The following is a 9779-nucleotide window of genomic DNA, read 5'->3' as shown; positions in this document are numbered from 1 at the left end:
TCCAATAAAGGTCAAGGGGGAAAGAGGGTGGTTTTAAATCTGAAAGAGACTAACATCCCAGCCCGGGTGCACGCGGCTTTGACTCCAATTTTCATGTCCCCGCAGAGCCCCGTACTAAATTGTAGAACAGGCTGGCTGACTCCTTTTGTAGCCAAATCAAATTTGAGCTTTTTACAGGTAGGAATATTCACCACAATAATCATTAAAAGATCTGGATAATCAGTGGAAAATAAAAATCTCAAATTCCCACAAGGTATTACAAATGAAAGTGCAAGGGTGTGGGGTCTCTCAAACGCATTCATTTCTGCCAGGTAGTAAGTGGACAACCCCATGACAGGAGGAGGAGGATGTTCTGAACAAATCCTGCAGGAAGCAGGGACCTTGTTGGGCTGCACCCTCAGTGAAAGGGTGTCCAGGGGAAAATTTATCTATTGGTATAGAAAGGTTGTAAGATTTCTCTGCCTGGTTCTAGGTAAAATAGAACCAGAGTATGTATGTGAGAGTATGTGTCTAATTCCGACCTGCACAATGGGTTTGAGGTTGGAATTTTGGTCTATGAAACCAAAAGCTAAGAAATTACCCCCATAAAAAGTAGTCTCAGGTGGGCGACATCTCTGCCGTGTGCGTTAGAACCAAACACATATGCGGTCTGGAGCAGTGCTTCTCAACCAAGTGACTCTGTCCCCAGAGGCATTTGGCGAAGCCTAGGCACATAGTGATTGTCATGGCTGGGTGTGACTTGCATTTAGAGGGTAGAAACCAGAGTTCTGCTAAAACCCACAGTGTACAGGACAAAGGGCTGGGACCCAGCCCAAAATGTCAACAGTGCCACTGTCTAGAGCAGTGGTTCTCAACCTTCCTAATGCTGCGACCCTTTAATGCAGTTCCTCATGTTGTGGTGACCCCCAACCATAAAATTATTTTCGTTGCTACTTCATAACTGTAATTTTGCTACTGTTATGAATCGTAATGTAAATATCTGATATGCAGGATGCATTTTCATTGTTACAAACGGAACATAATTAAAGCAGTGATTAACCCTTTGCGGTCCAATTTTGTTTTTGGAATTCAAACAGTCGGGTCCAAATTAATTGACGGGATTGCATGTTGAACTGGTTTGCGGTGTCGACCTCAGCCTCGACATTGGACCTGCTCCTAGCGCCTGGTCTGTCGAGTCAGCCTCGACATTGGACTGAAAAGGGTTAATCACAAAAACAATATGTAATTATATATGTGTTTTCCGATGGTCTTAGGTGACCCCCAAAGGGGTCGCGACCCACAGGTTGAGAACCGCTGGTCTAGAGGGACATGCTCTCAAGTCAAGCCTCATAGGATTCCCACAGATGAAGCCCCAAGTAAGCTGAATTTACAAACCCAAATTAAAAAACAACAACACTCAAGGCAACAACCCACGTGGGCAAATATCAGCAGACACATGACTAATAGGATTAGGTTCCTAGGGACTTTAGATGATAGAATTATCAAAATAAAGATATGAGAGAAGGAATTAAAAGCACAGAGGCATCATGAAAAACACGAGGAGGATCTAAATAAGTAATGAAGCTTCTAGAAAGAACCAATACAGCCCAGAGATAAGACCCAGTCCGGAGGTGAGGCTGGGCCTGGGTGGCGCTCCCTCCCAGGTCTCCACAAGGAGTCAATAGGAGACAGACATCATGGAAAGGCCACACATGCGGAGGAGAAAGCAAATTTATCTGCTACCAGGAATCCCAGAAGGAAAGGCAACACTCAACCAAGGGAAAAAAAGTGTCAGGATTTAGAATTTCCAGTGTTAGGGATGGTGCCAGACAGGATGAGGAAAATTCCACGCCTGGTGCATTACAGGGGGAGCCAGCGAGCTTTAATCCCTAAAATAAATGCCTGCAGTGGGACCTGATGGTGTTAAACTTGGGAAGTAAGACAGCTTTTGGTGGTTTTCTTTTTGTTTTGTTTTTTTTACTGGTGGGGAAAGATGGGTTTGAGTGCTGGCGGCCGCAGGCCCTCCCCGGCTGTCTTGGCTGTGCTATTTCCAGCTTGAATCCCCAGAATGCTTGGATATTGGGTCTGGGACACACTCAGCTGGTCACAGCAGAAGGTTTGGGTCCACTCCTTCCCGAGGCAAATGCCCTCAGAGGCCAGGAGAGGCCTCTTCCCCATCACCCTGCTGTTTGCATCCTGGAGTCCTGCCCGGGGCAGGCTCACCACCCGGTCCCTGGAGCGGCTGAGCCCATCGCCCACGCAAGCCTGATGGAACCAGCACCTGGCCGGGAGCCAGCACCCTCAGCACCAGCACCTGCAGCACCAGGAGGCTCCCAGAGAACAGAGCAAACAAACGGAGGGAGGAGGCGCCCCTTAGGGATGGCCTTTCCTGGGGGGACTTTGGAGGCAGAGCTGGCAGAGTGAGTGAGTGTGTGTGTGGGCGTGCGTGAGTGTGTGAGTGTGAGCTGCCTGCAGGGCTTCCTCATCTAGGCAAAAGGAGAGAGAGTGAAAAGGAGAACACACAGAACTGGAATGGGATCTCAAGTACCAGAAGGCTGTCCCCCAGTTGAAGAAATACTTACTCTGTAACTGAATTTCCCGTTCTGCATTTAGGCTTAAAAACATTGACTGCAATGGACTCAAACCTCTGTAGTAGACCAGGAAGTTTTAGATTTCAAAAGAAGTGAAGTATTCTTTTCCAGGAGACCCAAGCAACCCGCAGAGGGCTCCGTGGGAAAGGCTAGGGGCATCACCGCAGGCTCCAGGGTCTGTTTCTCACCTAATCTCAGGACAGCTCCCCCAGGCAGCTTGTGGGGAGAGAGCACACAGCCCCCAGCACCAGAGAGGGGGCTGAGGGTTGCTGGAGGCCCCACTCAGCTTACCAAGGAGCAGAGTGGGGTGGAGGAGGGAGATGGCGCGGAGAGGCAGCCTGCCCCTCACGGCCTTGGACTTCCTAACCTTTGGGGCAGGCGTGGCAGCGGGAGCTGGAGGGAGGTGTGGGGCTGGCAGGGAGGAGCTCCCATCACACACTTAGCCTTGCTTTTGAGGTGAAGCAGCTTCGGTTGCCTTCTGAGGGCCTGCCCTGTGGTAGGATCTCATGAATCCGTTGTCATTTAATGTGCACACGGACCCTAGGCAGCCATGCGAGAATTTTTTAGGAAAGATCACCGAGAGCAAAGATGTGTCATTAGAGACCGAGGCTAAGACCATCCACACCCGTATTCCAACGACCATGTGTGGATGCTAAAGTTGGACAGTGAAGAAGGCTGATAGGAAGGAATGGATTCATCTGAAATGTGTTGTTGGAGGAGAGCTCCACAGAGACCCTGGACCAACAGAAAGATGGACAGGTGGGTCCTAGAGAGAATTGAGGCTGAAACATCGCTGGAGGCAAAAATGACAAAACCGAAGCTATCCTGCTTTGGACACATCAGAAGAAGGCAGGTTCTTTGGAAAAGACAATAATGCTGGAAAAACAGAAGGCGACAGGAAACAAGGAGACCAAATATGAGATGGATTGACTCCATGAAAGAAGCCACAGGCTGAGTCTATAGGAGCTGAGCAGGGCTGTGAGGACAGGACACTGTGAATGCAACCCACTCATGGGGTACCCAGGAGTCAACCCAGCGGCATGCAACACACACAGGACCCTAAGAAACAGATCCTCTTGGCTGCATCTTACAGATTGGTAAACCGACGCCCAGAGAGGTTAAGTAACTCCCGCAGCCACACACTGCTCAGTGGCAGCTAGGATTCCATGCCCCATTATCTTTCTCTCTGCTTCATGGAGGTTAATCCAGGAAATAATATGGCCGAGTCACCTGCCTGCATCTACTTTTGCCTGATCAGTTACTATGTGAGGGAGTTTGGTTCAGCTGATTTAATAATAATAGTTCTTAATAATTAGAATGGCAATTCACAAACTGGGTGATGAGTCTTCTTTTTAAAAATGTATATTCCTGCCCTAACTGGTTTGGCTCAGTGGAGAGAGCGTCAGCCTGTGGACTCAAGGGTCCCAGGTTCGATTCCGGTCAAGGGCATGTACCTTGGTTGCGGGCACATCCCCAGTCAGGAGTATGCAGGAGGCAGCTGATCAATGTTTCCCTCTCATTGATGTTTCTAACTCTCTATCCCTCTCCCTTCCTCTCTGTAAAAAATCAATAAAATATATTTTTTAAAAAATGTATATTCCTGAATGTATTTAAAATTTTTATTTATTGACTGTTTTAGAGAGAGAAAAAGGGAAAGAGAGAGAGAAACATGATTTGTTGTTCCACTTATGTGTGCATTCGTTGCTTGATTCTTGTATGTGCCCTGACTAGGGATTAAACCCATAACCTTGGTGCATTAGGACAACACTCTAACCAACTGAGCTGTGTCCAGGCTGAGCTGTGTCCTGCTCTGGCTCCTCAGTGATGACTGTCACCGGGTCTGGATCTCCACTGGGGTCCACTGTGTCCCCTCCCTGCTGCAGGGGACATGTGGCCCCATCTGCTGACAGGGCTGGTCATGACTGGGAGCTACCAGCACTGAGTGGGTGGGGGTCAGGGTGCTGCTCAGCACCCCACAGGGCACAGGACACCCACCGTAGAGTCATGCAGCCCAGATGTCAGTGTGCGGAGGGTGCCCTATTCAAACGCATCTGCTTCACTGAGTAAGTAAACAACTCACTAAAGAAGCCATTCAAGGAAAGAAGTGACAAAATGCTAGATATCCATTTAGAGGCTGGTAGCATCAGGAGGCTGTTGGGGGGCCATTCGCCCCAAGCTGCAAGGAGGCGGGTGGGCTGCCACAGCGAGGGCGTCACAGCGAGGAGGAAGCCCAGTGGCTTGGTCTCAGCTTCAAGTCCACTGCTCTACGATGTAAAAGGTTTCGCACTATGGATGATGCAAGACCCTTAATCCAGCACTGCGGGCTTTGATACGCTGTTCTCTGCCTCCGTTTTTGGTTTTCGAGTCTTTGCAAATTTGGTCACACTCATTTACCTTTTCCCCTCACCTCCTCTCTCCATCAGCCACCCCGGGACCAGAGGTGTTGGTTTGTGGGAAAGGGGCCGTGGGACCGGCATAAAGACGGTGTGGTCTCCCTCCAGGTGCTCGCTTCATTTTGCATTTGAAACGCTTGCCCTCAGACATGACCCAAGGGAAAGCGCAGGAAGCAGGCCGAGCGACGGTGGATAAGAACACGTGACCTAAGTCAGCCGTGCTCTTCTTCCACACCCACCAGCACTGGCCGCGGCCGAGGGGTTAAGATGAAGATACACCCACCTCTGCTCGCTGTTCTCACTTCTTATGGTCCTCCCAGGACAGACGTCATATGAATTACAGATAAAATCACCTGTGGGGTAAAAAAAAATAAAATAAAATAAATAAAGAGCCAAGGTAAATAACTACTTTTAAATAAACCATGACTCTGTAGGAGGTTTTCAGAGTCTTAAAATAAAGATAAGGACTCTTAGGTCATTGCTGTAATTTCTTTCTGACTGTTAAACGTATCTCTGTTCAATTATTTTGCTTTGAAATGGATTTATTTTCTATATGTCAAGGTTACAGAGATTACAAAAAGCTTCTGGAGTGTACATATGAACAGAACTGAAAACGTGCTAATTAGATCTATTTTTAGCCATGTTGTGGAGAGAAATTGATGATTTCTTTTCAGTTATGATTTATGAGAACCACGCATAATCCCCAAATCTATAAGACACATAGAAATTTGGTAACTAATAACTTATCCACAAAGCAAGGTGCACACTGCCCAGCTGCATATAATAGCCATAAAGATTTTTTTAAATTAAACTTTTAATTCTGAGGCTGTAGAGATCCTGGTACCCTTTACCCAGTTCGCCTGACAATGCTATCTTGCAAACTGCAGCCCAACATCACAGCCAGGTGGCCACGCTGACACAGTCCAGACACGTTGCTGTCCGGTCTAAAACCACACATCTGGTCTCCATCTCTGTACTTCTGTCGTTTTAAGAAAGGTATAGAATGGACTCGCATGTTATGTACCCTTTCAGGACTGGCTTTTTTCACTCAGCATAATTCTCTGGAGAGTCACCAGGTGCCTGCTGTATCGACAGCCCCTTCTCCCCACCTCCCTGGTGATGCCTCCAGTATGGATGTGCCGGGTTTGCTGAACACCGCACACGCTGAGGGACAGCTGGGCTACTTCCAGGAGTGGGGTATTATGAACAAAGCTGCTATAAACACTTCCATAAAGGGTTTTCTTTCTTCTGGGATAAATGCCCAGTGAAGTAGGAGTTTTTTTTTTTATTTTTGATAAAGTCCAATTTATCATTTCCTTTTTTATTGACTGTACTTTTGGTGTCAAGAATAATTTGCCAAGTCAGACATCCCAAAGGTTTTCTACAATTTTACTTCTAAAATGTACAGTTTTACATTTAACTGGAAACCATTTTGAGTTAGTTTTTATATAAGGTGTGGGACTTAGGTCAGGATTTTTAGTGTATGAGTGTCTGTCTAATTGTTCCAACACCATATGTTAAAAAGACTATCTTTCCTTTATGGAATCACCTCTGAACCTTTGTCAAAAATCAGCTGGGCACGTTTGCGGGCATACATGTCTGGATGTTCTATTCTGTTTTAGTGATCTATGTAAATATCTCTCCACCAATGAAACAGTCTTGATAAATATAGCGATATAGCAAGTCCCAAAACTGGGCGGACTGTTTCCTCTGACGTTATTCTTCTTTTCAAAGCAATTTGACTCCTCCAGTTCCTTTCCACTTCATACAAATAAACTTTAGAATATTTAGTCTAAATTTACAAAAATAATCTCACTGGTCTCCTCACATACAATTCTGTTACAGTTGCCTGGGTCTCCTCACCCACAATCAGGCAGAGTCTGTAGACTCTCAACATGCATACTCTCATGGACTAAGTGTGTCTCTCCGTGCCTGTACTCCAGTATAATACTAGCTGCTAAATCTGTTTTAACGTATAAGTAAGAGAAATATAATTAGTATGTGTGTTTGCAGATGTACTGTTAAACCCATTTTTGTCTGAAGTAACTATTTGCATGTGCAGTTTTGCTTCTGGAGCCCAGAACAGAAATTCCATCCACCCACCACCACCAGCTCCCAGCTGCGGGCATGGCCGGTGGGTGATGGAGTCACCCATCTGCTTACTGGTGGGCCCCGCCAGCAGTTTGGACGAGATGTGATCCCAGAAGAAGGGTTAATACCCCTGGGAGTTCTGTCCTTCCTTCCAGCAACCCCAAAATCCATACTGAGCGTCTCTCCTATCAGTCGGTCTTGGGGACAGTGGATGGAGCCCCTGTGTGTCAAGGGACCCCAGGCCTGGGCCCTTAACGGCTTGTCCCACTCCCATCATTACTCACATGGCTGTACATACAACACACACAACAGCTCCTTTATGTCCTCAATAGTCTTAAGGCTGGGAAGTTTGAGAGCTGCTGTCCTAAATAATGGAGTCCCCAGCCTGCCCAGTGGTGGGACCTGAGCCCCCTCTGGGCCCGGATGACTTCCCTCCAAGAAGTCTTGGAACATAAAGGAGAAATTCTCATGGATCCAGGGGTCATTCGCTCTCCTGCCCTCTGTGCACCACGAAGGGGGTGGAGGGAGTGCACCCCTTTGTGCCCCAGTGTCCTGGCACCTGAGAGGGGGTGGGCTGCACTGAGGAGAGGGAAGTCTGAAGCAGCACTACCCAGGACTCCCTGAGCCTTATGTGAGGGGCCCAGGAGGGGCCCGAGACCTCCACGGTGTCCCCATGAAAGACCAGCAGGCGCCCTCCCACCCCAGGAAGAACAGGCCGCCCTCCAAGGCACCAAATAGCACATCTCAGGTACTTGAACACAAAGCGAGGGGCTGCCAAAGCAAATGTTCCAGATACTGAGTTTTCACCTTGAAATCATGACAATTCTTAATTGGTCACTTATTTTGAAATCCATTCTATTAAGCAAGTGTCCCTCAGGGCCGAGGTGAACGGCAGGCACAGTTGGAGGTCACGGCTCCGCCGTCCCCAGCACCACGGTGGGACAAGCAGCAGAGCGGCCGACAGCAGTCCGGTTTCTGTGTAGCCGTGACTTCTGCAGAGACGCAGCCACTGACTTTCTGTCGAAGTAAGTCTTCAATCGAGGCCTGAAGAGCTGCCTGCACGTGAAGACCTCCCGCTGCAGAAACCGTCTTTCCGTTTGCAGCGTTCTTGACTCACCCACCGAACAGAACCCCTGACTCTCTGCTCCCCGCCCGAGGGCCACTCCCTCCCGGCGCTGTGCCAGGCTTGGGCGGGAGAGCAGACCCGCAGGACGGAAGCCCCACGGTCCTGAGGATTTCCTCACAAAGGCCCTGCGTCTTCTGCGCACGTCCTCTTCAAGTCTGGGGCACGATGCCGTGACGTGGTGCTTGGCAGCAAAAGCAGGTTACTGCACAGACGTGTGGCTGTGTGTGTACACACTGTTTCTCCCTGTGGGCGGGCAGGTGCTTAAAGCAGCTTCCGGATGGAGTAGGTGTGGGCAGTGACATTTTAGGTGATTTATATTTTTTTGTTTTGTTTTTCTCTCCGGTTTTGTGTGTGTGTATTTTTTTTTAAACAAAAGATACAAGTAATATAAGCATCTAAATAAAGGAATAAAATTATTCTAACTTTAGAGGGGAAATGACATCGTATAGTTTTTATATAATGAGACTGAAGTTCCATGAAATGACAGTATGATAAATGTACCTTTGTGCTAAATCCTTATTGGCTTTGATATCCTGAGCATTAAGCTCTAAGACTCAAATTGATGTCAGGAAGCCTGAACCCTTTCCACATGGGGCAGCTCTCTGAGCAGCAGCCCAGATGGACAGAAGAGATACTTTTGTATCCACGCATCGGCCACCTTAAAAACCAGAGTGAGTAATACTCTGTAACATATTGCTTCGCAAACAAGAAGCCTCAGGATTCTAGGAGATTTTCCAGTCACTCAGATGTTTCCCTTTTCCTTTTTGTAACCACATGATTATATTAAAGAAATGTAACTTTTGAAACAGAAGGAATTTAAAAAATCTGTGACGTCAGGTAGTGAGAGCGCCCGTGTCCCTGTGTAAGGACAGGTGAGGCCCTGCCTGTGAAGTGCCGTCATTCATTCCATCCAGTCCCAGGAACCAGACGTAGACTATTTCCACTATGGCAACAAAGTGCTGCTTTTACATTCTGGTGAACACGCGTCTGTGAGTCTGCCCTGCCGGGAGATGCCAGCTGGGGTGGGGACACGGGCTTGGGAACGCAGAGGGTCCAGGAGCTCGAGACCCTTCTGACCAATCCCATGTGTCTGGGGCAGAAAGAAACGCAGTGTTGAGAGAGCAGCTCAGGTTAGGCTGCGCTTGTGGGAGCTCAGCAGGAACTTCGGTTCATCGGGGAGACAATCTACTTGGAGTGAACCGGAGACCATTTAATTTTTATATAATTTGACTATAACAGCCAGGGTTCCAAAAATAAATAGTTGTATCACTTGTTTCAGGAACATAATCTCTTCAGTTCAAATAGTTTCTAACTTGAAATGCATATTTGTTAGGAAAAGTGCGGAGACCTGGCTCAGGATGATGAGGGGGAAGGAGGGGCGGGTGCGCAGCAGCCTCGGCCGCTGGCCAAGGCCGCATTGTGGGGGAGGCTGCTCTTCCTGCCGCACTGCACACCCCACCCGTGGCGTCCTCACCGTGGGTCCCGCCTGCGGCTTCCGCCTGCACTTCCGTGGGGATGACAGAGAGCTGCCGTCAAGTCCTCTTTCAGGGTGCCCGTCATGTCACGTGGCTCCTGGGTGGGAGAGCAAACTGGTTTGCA

This window comes from Myotis yumanensis, unplaced genomic scaffold, assembly GCF_028538775.1.
Source record: "Myotis yumanensis isolate MYYU_CA2020_CCGP unplaced genomic scaffold, mMyoYum1.0.hap1 SCAF_7, whole genome shotgun sequence".
Lineage (NCBI taxonomy): Eukaryota > Metazoa > Chordata > Mammalia > Chiroptera > Vespertilionidae > Myotis > Myotis yumanensis.
The sequence above is the reverse complement of the archived record's forward strand: the minus strand, read 5'-3'. Positions refer to the sequence as shown.